The sequence below is a fragment of the Neovison vison genome, chromosome 4 (assembly GCF_020171115.1).
Source record: "Neovison vison isolate M4711 chromosome 4, ASM_NN_V1, whole genome shotgun sequence".
NCBI lineage: Eukaryota > Metazoa > Chordata > Mammalia > Carnivora > Mustelidae > Neogale > Neogale vison.
The window spans coordinates 63,343,806-63,352,428 of record NC_058094.1 but is presented as its reverse complement, the minus strand read 5'-3'; positions in this window follow the sequence as shown (position 1 = coordinate 63,352,428).

Here is an 8,623-nt window from a genome sequence, read left to right as displayed (position 1 = left end):
CCGCTGCCTTCGGCTCAGGTCATGATCTCAGAGTCCGGGGATTGAGTCCCGCATCGGGCTCTCTGCTCAGCGGGGAGCCTGCTTCCCTCTCTCTCTCTCTGCCTGCCTCTCTGTCTACTTGTGATTTCTCTCTGTCAAATAAATAAATAAATAAATCTTTTTAAAAAAAAAAAGATAAGCATGTCTCTATCGTGAAATATTTAAGTGAACGAAAGGATGAAGCAGTCTCAACAGAAACACTGCATTCCACCACTTTTTTTTTTTGCATTCCACCACTTTTAAGTAAAAACAGAAAACAAACTACCCAAAGAGCCATGGTCTCTGTACTGACTAGGATTCACGTTTTTTACAGGGCTGCCCAATTGTCTCGTCACTAGCTATGGTTTCATTCCCAGCTCATGACTCCTCCCAGCCTTCTCTGCATTCCTCCCCTTTGACTAGGGAGCATCAAGGAACGAGTTTATCATAAAGCCCATCCCCCCACCCCCACTATATTCTGTTTTAAGGCTGAAAAATAACTGGACAGTAGACTTCTTCTCTCACAGCCAGTCTTGCAAAAGAGAGGTTAAATCAAACCTGGCTTCCTGGGATTCCCAAATCACAAATGCCCATAATAGAATTATTATTTATTTATTTATTTATTTATTCATTTGACAGAGAGAGACACAACGATACAGGGAACACAAGCAGGAGGAATGGGAGAGGGAGAAGCAGGCTTCCCACTGACCAGAGAACCAGATATGGGGCTCAATCCCAGGACACTAGGATCATGACCTGAGCCGAAAGCAGACGCTTAACTAACTGAGCCACCCAGGCGCCCCAATAGAATTCTTTTAATAAAAACACCAAAAGGTAGGTGCTACGTGTGGGACGATTGGTTGCTCAGAGCTCAAACATTCTTTCCTTGATGGAAAGACACTTTAGAAGAGCTTTTCGTAGAGTTCACTCAAATTGCCTTCTCCCTTCTCTACCTTTTTTTGTTGTTGTTGCTGTGAGTGACATTTTTGATAATTATCTGACTGCAAAAAAACCTCCAAAGGTCCAGGTTGAAGTGCTATACTATTTTTAATTATTACCAGTATTGGCTTTGGCATGTGTTGCAGCGGAGCTCGGTTTTGGCCGACTTTAAGTCTCCGTTGTCTTTGGCTGTCTGTGATACACTGACAATTGCTCCACTTGTCCTGTTGTAACTAATGAATACAAAATGACCCAATACAAATATAACATACCACTTGGGCCACCAGGAAAGTGACTTTGAAGGATTTAGTGTTCCATTTGGGGGCTACAAAATCTGCCATCAAGGAATTGGATTTAAATAAATTGTCTTCTAGCTTTCCCTTTGAGAAAATTAGAGCTATTAGAGTCTTAGTTTGCCTAAAGTGGGGAATGACCTGACAGATGCACATGTGTACAGGGGGAAATATAACATCTAAACATGGCGATCCTTCTTCCTTCTTCCAGTTGGTGGTTTGTGAAATTTCACACCACAGAAAAATGTGACTTTTCAAGCAGAAAAGAATTATTATAAGAGTTAGCTCATTTTGGACCCAGGATGGATTTTAACAACCAGGGAAGGAACTAGAACATGCTCTAAAGAGAAGAGATTTATAGGTAAGTGAAAATAATCATTTTTCTCTCCATACTATGGCCATCTTTCTTCTGTCTTCCCTAAAGAAGAACAGTCTGGGATCAAGGAAAAGTCTAGGAAGAAAGTCTGAAGCCCAGACACAACTTCTACTAGTCTTAGAAAATGTCTTTTTATTAATATCTTTCACACATAACAAAAAAGCAAAGCTGAGAATAAGCAAAGTAATCCAAGCTATCAAAAAACTAACAAAATGGGGCACCTGGGTGGTCAGCCATTTAAGCATCCAACTCTTGAACTCGGCTGATCTCAGGGTTGTCAGTTCAAGCCCCATGTTGGGCTCCATGCTCAGCATGGAGCCTATTTAAAAAAAAAGAAAAATCTAACAGAATTAGCTCCCTTATATGCCATCAGGACAGGATCGTATTAGTCTCCTGCAATTTATAGACCAATCCTGGGGTGCCTGTGTGGCTCAGTCAGTTAAGTGGATGACTCTGGATTTTGGTCAGGTCATGATCTCAGGGTGGTGAGATTGAGCTTCCTGTCAGGTTCAGCACTCATCACAGAATCTACTTATCCCTTTCCCTCTGCTCCTCTCCCCTCACCAACGCTCTTGTTCTCCATCTCTGTCTAAACGAAATAAATAAAATCTTTAAAAAAAAAAAAAAGAAAGAAAGAAGGAAAGAAAGAAAAAGGGGGGCGGGGCACCTGGGTGGTTCAATGGGTTAAAGTTTCTGCCTTTGGCTCAGGTCATGATCCCAGGGTCCTGGGATCGAGCCCCGCATCGGGCTCTCTGCTCAGCAGGGAATCTGCTTCCCCCTCTCTCTCTGCCTGCCTCTCTGCCTACTTGTGATCTCTGTCTGTCAAATAAGTAAATAAAATCTTTAAAAAAAAAAAAAAGCAAAGAGAGAGATATGAAAAGTAACACTTTGGGGCAGGACATCTCAGGCTGATGGAATTGTTGAGGAACCAGTGGAAGGTTTGCTTTTCTAAGCAAAGCAAGAACAGGATTAAGCAGAACTTCATGAAGATTAATTTCTCCGGAAGAGGTGGGTGCGATTGGAGTGGAGAGAGACCTAGAGGTAGAAAGACCATTCCCCAAACAATTAGGATAGTACAGACAAAACCATGACCTCATGCTCTAATAAGTAAGGACTAGATCCTAGACCACTGTTTTTTATGACATGGAAAGGATTATTTTAAACTGGAAGGATTTTAGGGATTGTCTAGCCAAAAATTTACAAACCTATGGCCACACTGAACTGATGATAAAGTCTACTTATCTATACATATTTTCAGTTTTCAGATTTCACTTGAGAGATTTCAGATGAAAGATCCAGATTTCTGCATTCTTGATATTTGGTATTTGCCACATTGGGTTCCAGGCCCTTGGTTACCTGTCTGGCCCCTAAAAGCCTCTTAGTTTAAGATCTCTTGATTTAGGCCAAATTTTGTCCTGCCATCCCTGTCCCAATCTTGAAGATGAAGGAACCGAAATGCAAGAAAGGTGATTTTCTTAAAGTTTCACTGGCAAAGTCAATAAGGAATGACATGGTACAGGGATAATTTTACTTTGTACAGCAGCTTGAAATATATTGTCTCTTCCTCACAGCTCTAAAAGATAAACATCACTACACCCAAAACTAATGTAACATTGCATGTCAACTACACATCAATAAAAAAACAAACAAACGTAGACATCATTATTACCTTTTCATAGAGGAGGGAGAGGGTTGAGAGAGAGAGAAACTAGGTAACTTGATCAAAATCACACAGCTGATCAGCAGTGGAGACAATGTTTAATTAAACCCACATCCATCCTAGTCCTTTTATCACACAATAATATAAAATCCTGTAAGACAAACGCACAGAAAATTTGGGCTGGCCATCGACTGGCTGTGTGATAGCAGGGATGTTACTCCACCTCTCTTGAGTTCAGCTTTTTGGTCTGTAAACTGAACGAGAGGTGGGGGAGGTGGGGAGGGGGTGGGGACGCCTGGGTGGCTCAGTCAGTTAAGCATCTGCCTTCTGCTCAGGTCATGATCTCAGGGTCCTGGGATCGAGTCCCACATGGGGCGCCCTGCTCAGCAGGGAGTCTGCTTCTCCCTCACCCTCTGCCCCTCCTCACCCCCCACCTTTGCTCTTATTCTCTGTCTCAAATAAGTAAATAAAATCTTTAAAAATAAATAAATAAAAATAAAAAATAATAAACTGACATGAATGTGTATCCAACTGCGGTTCACACACAGTAGGAATTACAGTTCCTATGTATTGGACGCTCACTTGTGCCAGATGTTGTGCTAAGCTCCGCCCTCCATCACAAAATGGGTGTTGTTATCCACATTTTGATGAGATTTACAAAAAATGCAACACCACTGAGTAGTGAAGAACAGTCTCGATTTGCTGCCTGGTCCAGTTTCTTTGTGTGTCTCAACCACACCCTCCACTAATCTTCTGATGGGGCACAGCATATCCAATAGGTGCTTTTCTCCTCTGATCTCAGTAATTTAGATTTTTTTTTTAAACTTAGACATGTTCTTAGAATCAAAACTGTTACATAAGCCAACAAATACACTATGGTTCTTAGACATCTATCTAAATCCTATTATGGGTTGAATTATGTCCCCTTCAAAATTTATATGTTGAAGTCCTAACTCCCAGTACCTCAGACTGGGACTGTATTTGGTAATAGGATCTATAAAGTTAAAGTGGTAATTAAGCTGAATTGAGGTCTTTATGGTGGGCTCTCACCCAATATGACTGGTATCCTTATAAGAAAAAGAAATGTGAACACAGACATGTACCAAGGGAAAACGTTGTGAGGACTCAGGGAGAACACAGTTGGCCACCTACAAGCTGAGGAGAGAGGCCTCAGAGGAAACCAGCCCTCTGACTGACAACCTTGATCTCTGACTTCTAGCCTCCAGAACTATGAGAAAATAAATTCCTGTGGTTTAAGTCATACAATCTGTCCTACTTTGTATGGTAGCCCTAGAAAATTAATACAAGTATTGATTTTTTTAAGTCAAATATTTTAAAATTATAATAGCTAATAACTTCTTAAAAAGTTAATTCTTAAAGAAATTTCAGGATTTTGAATACTTCTGACAATAAGGAAAAGTAGTTAAAAACTTTCTCGTGATTCACTTCTTAGAATAAATTAGAAGGAAATGATTTGAGAGAAAATCCTATGACACATGTCAATCAGAGGATATGGTCTCATAGAGCATGGGTTTTTTGTTGTTGTTTTTTAGGTTTTGTGTATTTATTTAAGAGAGGAAGAGGGAGAGCACAAAAGCAGAGGGAGAGGTAGACTCCCCACTGAGCACAGAGCTGGACACGGGGCTGCATCCCAGAACCCTAGGATCATGACCTGAGCTGAAGGCAGACACTCAACCAACTGAGCCACCCAGGCACCCCTAAGGTGTGTTTTAATATGTGATAAATGTTACAAAGATTGGTAGGGAAAAAGTAGTGTTTAGGACATATTAAAAAATAAAAGCAATTTACATCAAAGTAATATAATCCATAAGTAAACAATTTAAAAGAAGAAAGAAAGTCAAACAGATGTGCCCAGTTGAAGAAGAAATGAAATATAGTATACCCATGTCTAAAATAGAAATACTTATCACAAATCTTAGAACCTCCCTAGGAATGTCCACAATAGCCGAACTATGGAAGAGCCTAGATGTCCATCAACAGATGAATGGATAAAGAAGTTATGGTGTACATATACAATCGAATACTATGCAACCATCAAAAAAATGAAATCTTGCCTTTTACAACACTGTAGATGGAACTAGAGGGTATATGCTAAATGAAATAAGTCAATCAGAGAAAGACATAAGCTCATATGATCTCTCTGATATGTGAAATTTAAGAAACAAGTTAGAGGATCATAGGGAAAGAGGCAAAAAAATGAAACAAGAAGAAACCAGAGAAGGAGACAAACCATAAAAGACTCTTAATCTGAAACAAACTGAAGGTTGCTGGAGGGAATTGGGGTGGGGGAAGGGTAACTGGCTGATGGACATTGAGGGGGGCATGTGTGGTAATGAAAACTGGGTATTATTATTTTTTTTTTAAAGATTTTATTTATTTATTTGAGAGAGAGAGTGTGAGAGAGAGCATGAGCGAGGAGAAGGTCAGAGAGTGAAGCAGACTCCCCATGGAGCTGGGAGCCTGATGTGGGACTCGATCCCGGGACTCCAGGATCACGCCCTGAGCTGAAGGCAGTCGTCCAACCAACTGCGCCACCCAGGCGTCCCGAAAACTGGGTATTATATAAGACTGATGGATCACAGACCTGTACCCCTGAAACAAATAAAATATTATATGTTAATTAATTGAATTAAAATTTAAAAAATAAAATAATATAAAATTACAATCATGATACAGATTTTTTTTTTAAAAAAAAAAGAACTTCCCTAAGATCGGAAAGTATTTAAGAAAATATAGATCTGGGGAAAAGTGACAAACCCCAGATAATCAAATGGTAACATTATCAATGTATCTGGGTTCTCCCACTTCAGGCTTCTCAGACTGGGGCTATGTGTCCCCAACAGCACTGGGATGCCTGCCTATAATAAAGCCAAATGAAGGAAGCCTGGGTGGCTCAGTTGGTTAAGCGACTGCCTTCAGCTCGGGTCATGATCCTGGAGTCCTGGATCCATGCTTGGAGTCTGCTTCTCCCTCTGACCTGCCCCCTTCTCATGCTCTTTCTCTCCCAAATAAATAAGTAAAATCTTGAAAAAAATAAACTTTAAAAATAAATAAAGCAAAATGAAAAACATATGCATCTTCTTAGAAACTCATCTTTATTAAACTTTGGAAGTAATATGATAACCAGAGATATATTATGGTATAGAAAGAAGAACTCATGTTATTTAAATAAAACAGAACCTTTTTAATAAATGTGATGCTTGCTTAAGGTTACTTAGGGCTACTGGCATCCTAGACTCCCCAGGGTATGTGGCCGCCTCCCTTCAGCCAGGCCAGTTTTGTTGAAAAGTTTAAGAAGTATCTATATCTGATGCCAGGGTGTTTTTTTTTAATATTTATTTTTTTAATAAACATATAATGTATTTTTATCCCCAGGGGTACAGGTCTGTGAATCGCCAGGTTTACACACTTCACAGCACTCACCATAGCACATACCCTCCCCAATGTCCATAACCCCACCCCCCTCTCCCAACTACCCCTCCCCCCAGCAACCCTCAGTTTGTTTTGTGAGATTAAGAGTCACTTATGGTTTGTCTCCCTCCCAATCCCATCTTGTTTCATTTATTCTTCTCCCACCCCCTTAACCACCCCCATGTTGCATCTCCACTTCCTCATATCAGGGAGATCATATGACAGTTGTCTTTCTCTGATTGACTTATTTCGCTAAGCATGATACCCTCTAGTTCCGTCCATGTTGTTGCAAATGGCAAGATTTCATTTCTTTTGATGGCTGCATAGTATTCCATTGTGTATATACACCATGCCTTCTTTATCCATTCATCTGTTGATGGACATCTCGGTTATTTCCATAGTTTGGCTATTGTAGACATTGCTGCTATAAACATTCGGGTGCACGTGCCCCTTCGGATCACTACGTTTGTATCTTTGGGGTAAATACCCAGTATTGCAATTGCTGGGTCATAGGGTAGTTCTATTTTCAACATTTTGAGGAACCTCCATGCAGTTTTCCAGAGTGGTTGCTCCAGCTTGCATTCCCAACAGCAGTGTAGGAGGGTTCCCCTCTCTCCGCATCCTCACCAGCATCTGTCATTTCCTGACTTGTTAATTTTAGCCATTCTGACTGGTGAGAGGTGATATCTCATTGTGGTTTTGATTTGTATTTCCCTGATGCCGAGTGATGTGGAGCACTTTTTCATGTGTCTGTTGGCCATCTGAATGTCTTCTTTGCAGAAATGTCTGTTCATGTCTTCTGCCCATTTCTTGATTGGAATATTTGTTCTTTGGGTGTTGAGTTTGATTACTTCTTTATAGATTTTGGGAACTAGCCCTTTATCTGATATGTCGTTTGCAAATATCTTCTCCCATTCTGTCAGTTGTCTTTTGGTTTTATTAACTGTTTCCCTTGCTGTGCAAAAGCTTTTGATCTTGATGAAATCCCAATAGTTCATTTTTGCCCTTGCTTCCCTTGCCTTTGGCGATGTTCCTAGAAGAAGTTGCTGCAGCTGAGGTTGAAGAGGTTGCTGCCTGTGTTCTCCTCAAGGATTTTGATGGATTCCTTTCTCACGTTGAGGTCCTTCATCCATTTTGAGTCTATTTTCATGTGTGGTGTAAGGAAATGGTCAAATTTCATTCTTCTGCATGTGGCTGTCCAATTTTCCCAACACCATTTATTGAAGAAGCTGTCTTTTTTCCACTGGACATTCTTTCCTGCTTTGTCAAAGATTAGTTGACCATAGAGTTGAGGGTCTATTTCTGGACTCTCTATTCTGTTCCATTGATCTATGTGTCTGTTTTTGTGCCAGTACCATGCTGTCTTGAAGATGACAGCTTTGTAATAGAGCTTGAAATCCGGAATCGTGATGCCACCAACTTTGGCTTTCTTTTTCAATATTCTTTTGGCTATTCGAGGTCTTTTCTGGTTCCATATAAATTTTAGGATTATTTGTTCCATTCCTTTGAAAAAAAATGGGTGGGATTTTGATAGGGATTGCATTAAATGTGTAGATTGCTTTAGGTAGCATAGACATTTTCACAATATTTGTTCTTCCAATCCAGGAGCATGGAACATTTTTCCATTTCTTTGTGTCTTCCTCAATTTCTTTCATGAGTACTTTATAGTTTTCTGAGTATAGATTCTTAGCCTCTTTGGTTAGGTTTATTCCTAGGTATCTTATAGTTTTGGGTACAATTGTAAATGAGATTGACTCCTTAATTTCTCTTTCTTCTGTCTTGTTGTTGGTGTAGAGAAATGCAACTGATTTCTGTGCATTGATTTTATATCCTGACAATTTACTGAATTCCTGTACAAGTTCTAGCAGTTTTTGAGTGGAGTCTTTTGGGTTTTCCACATATAGT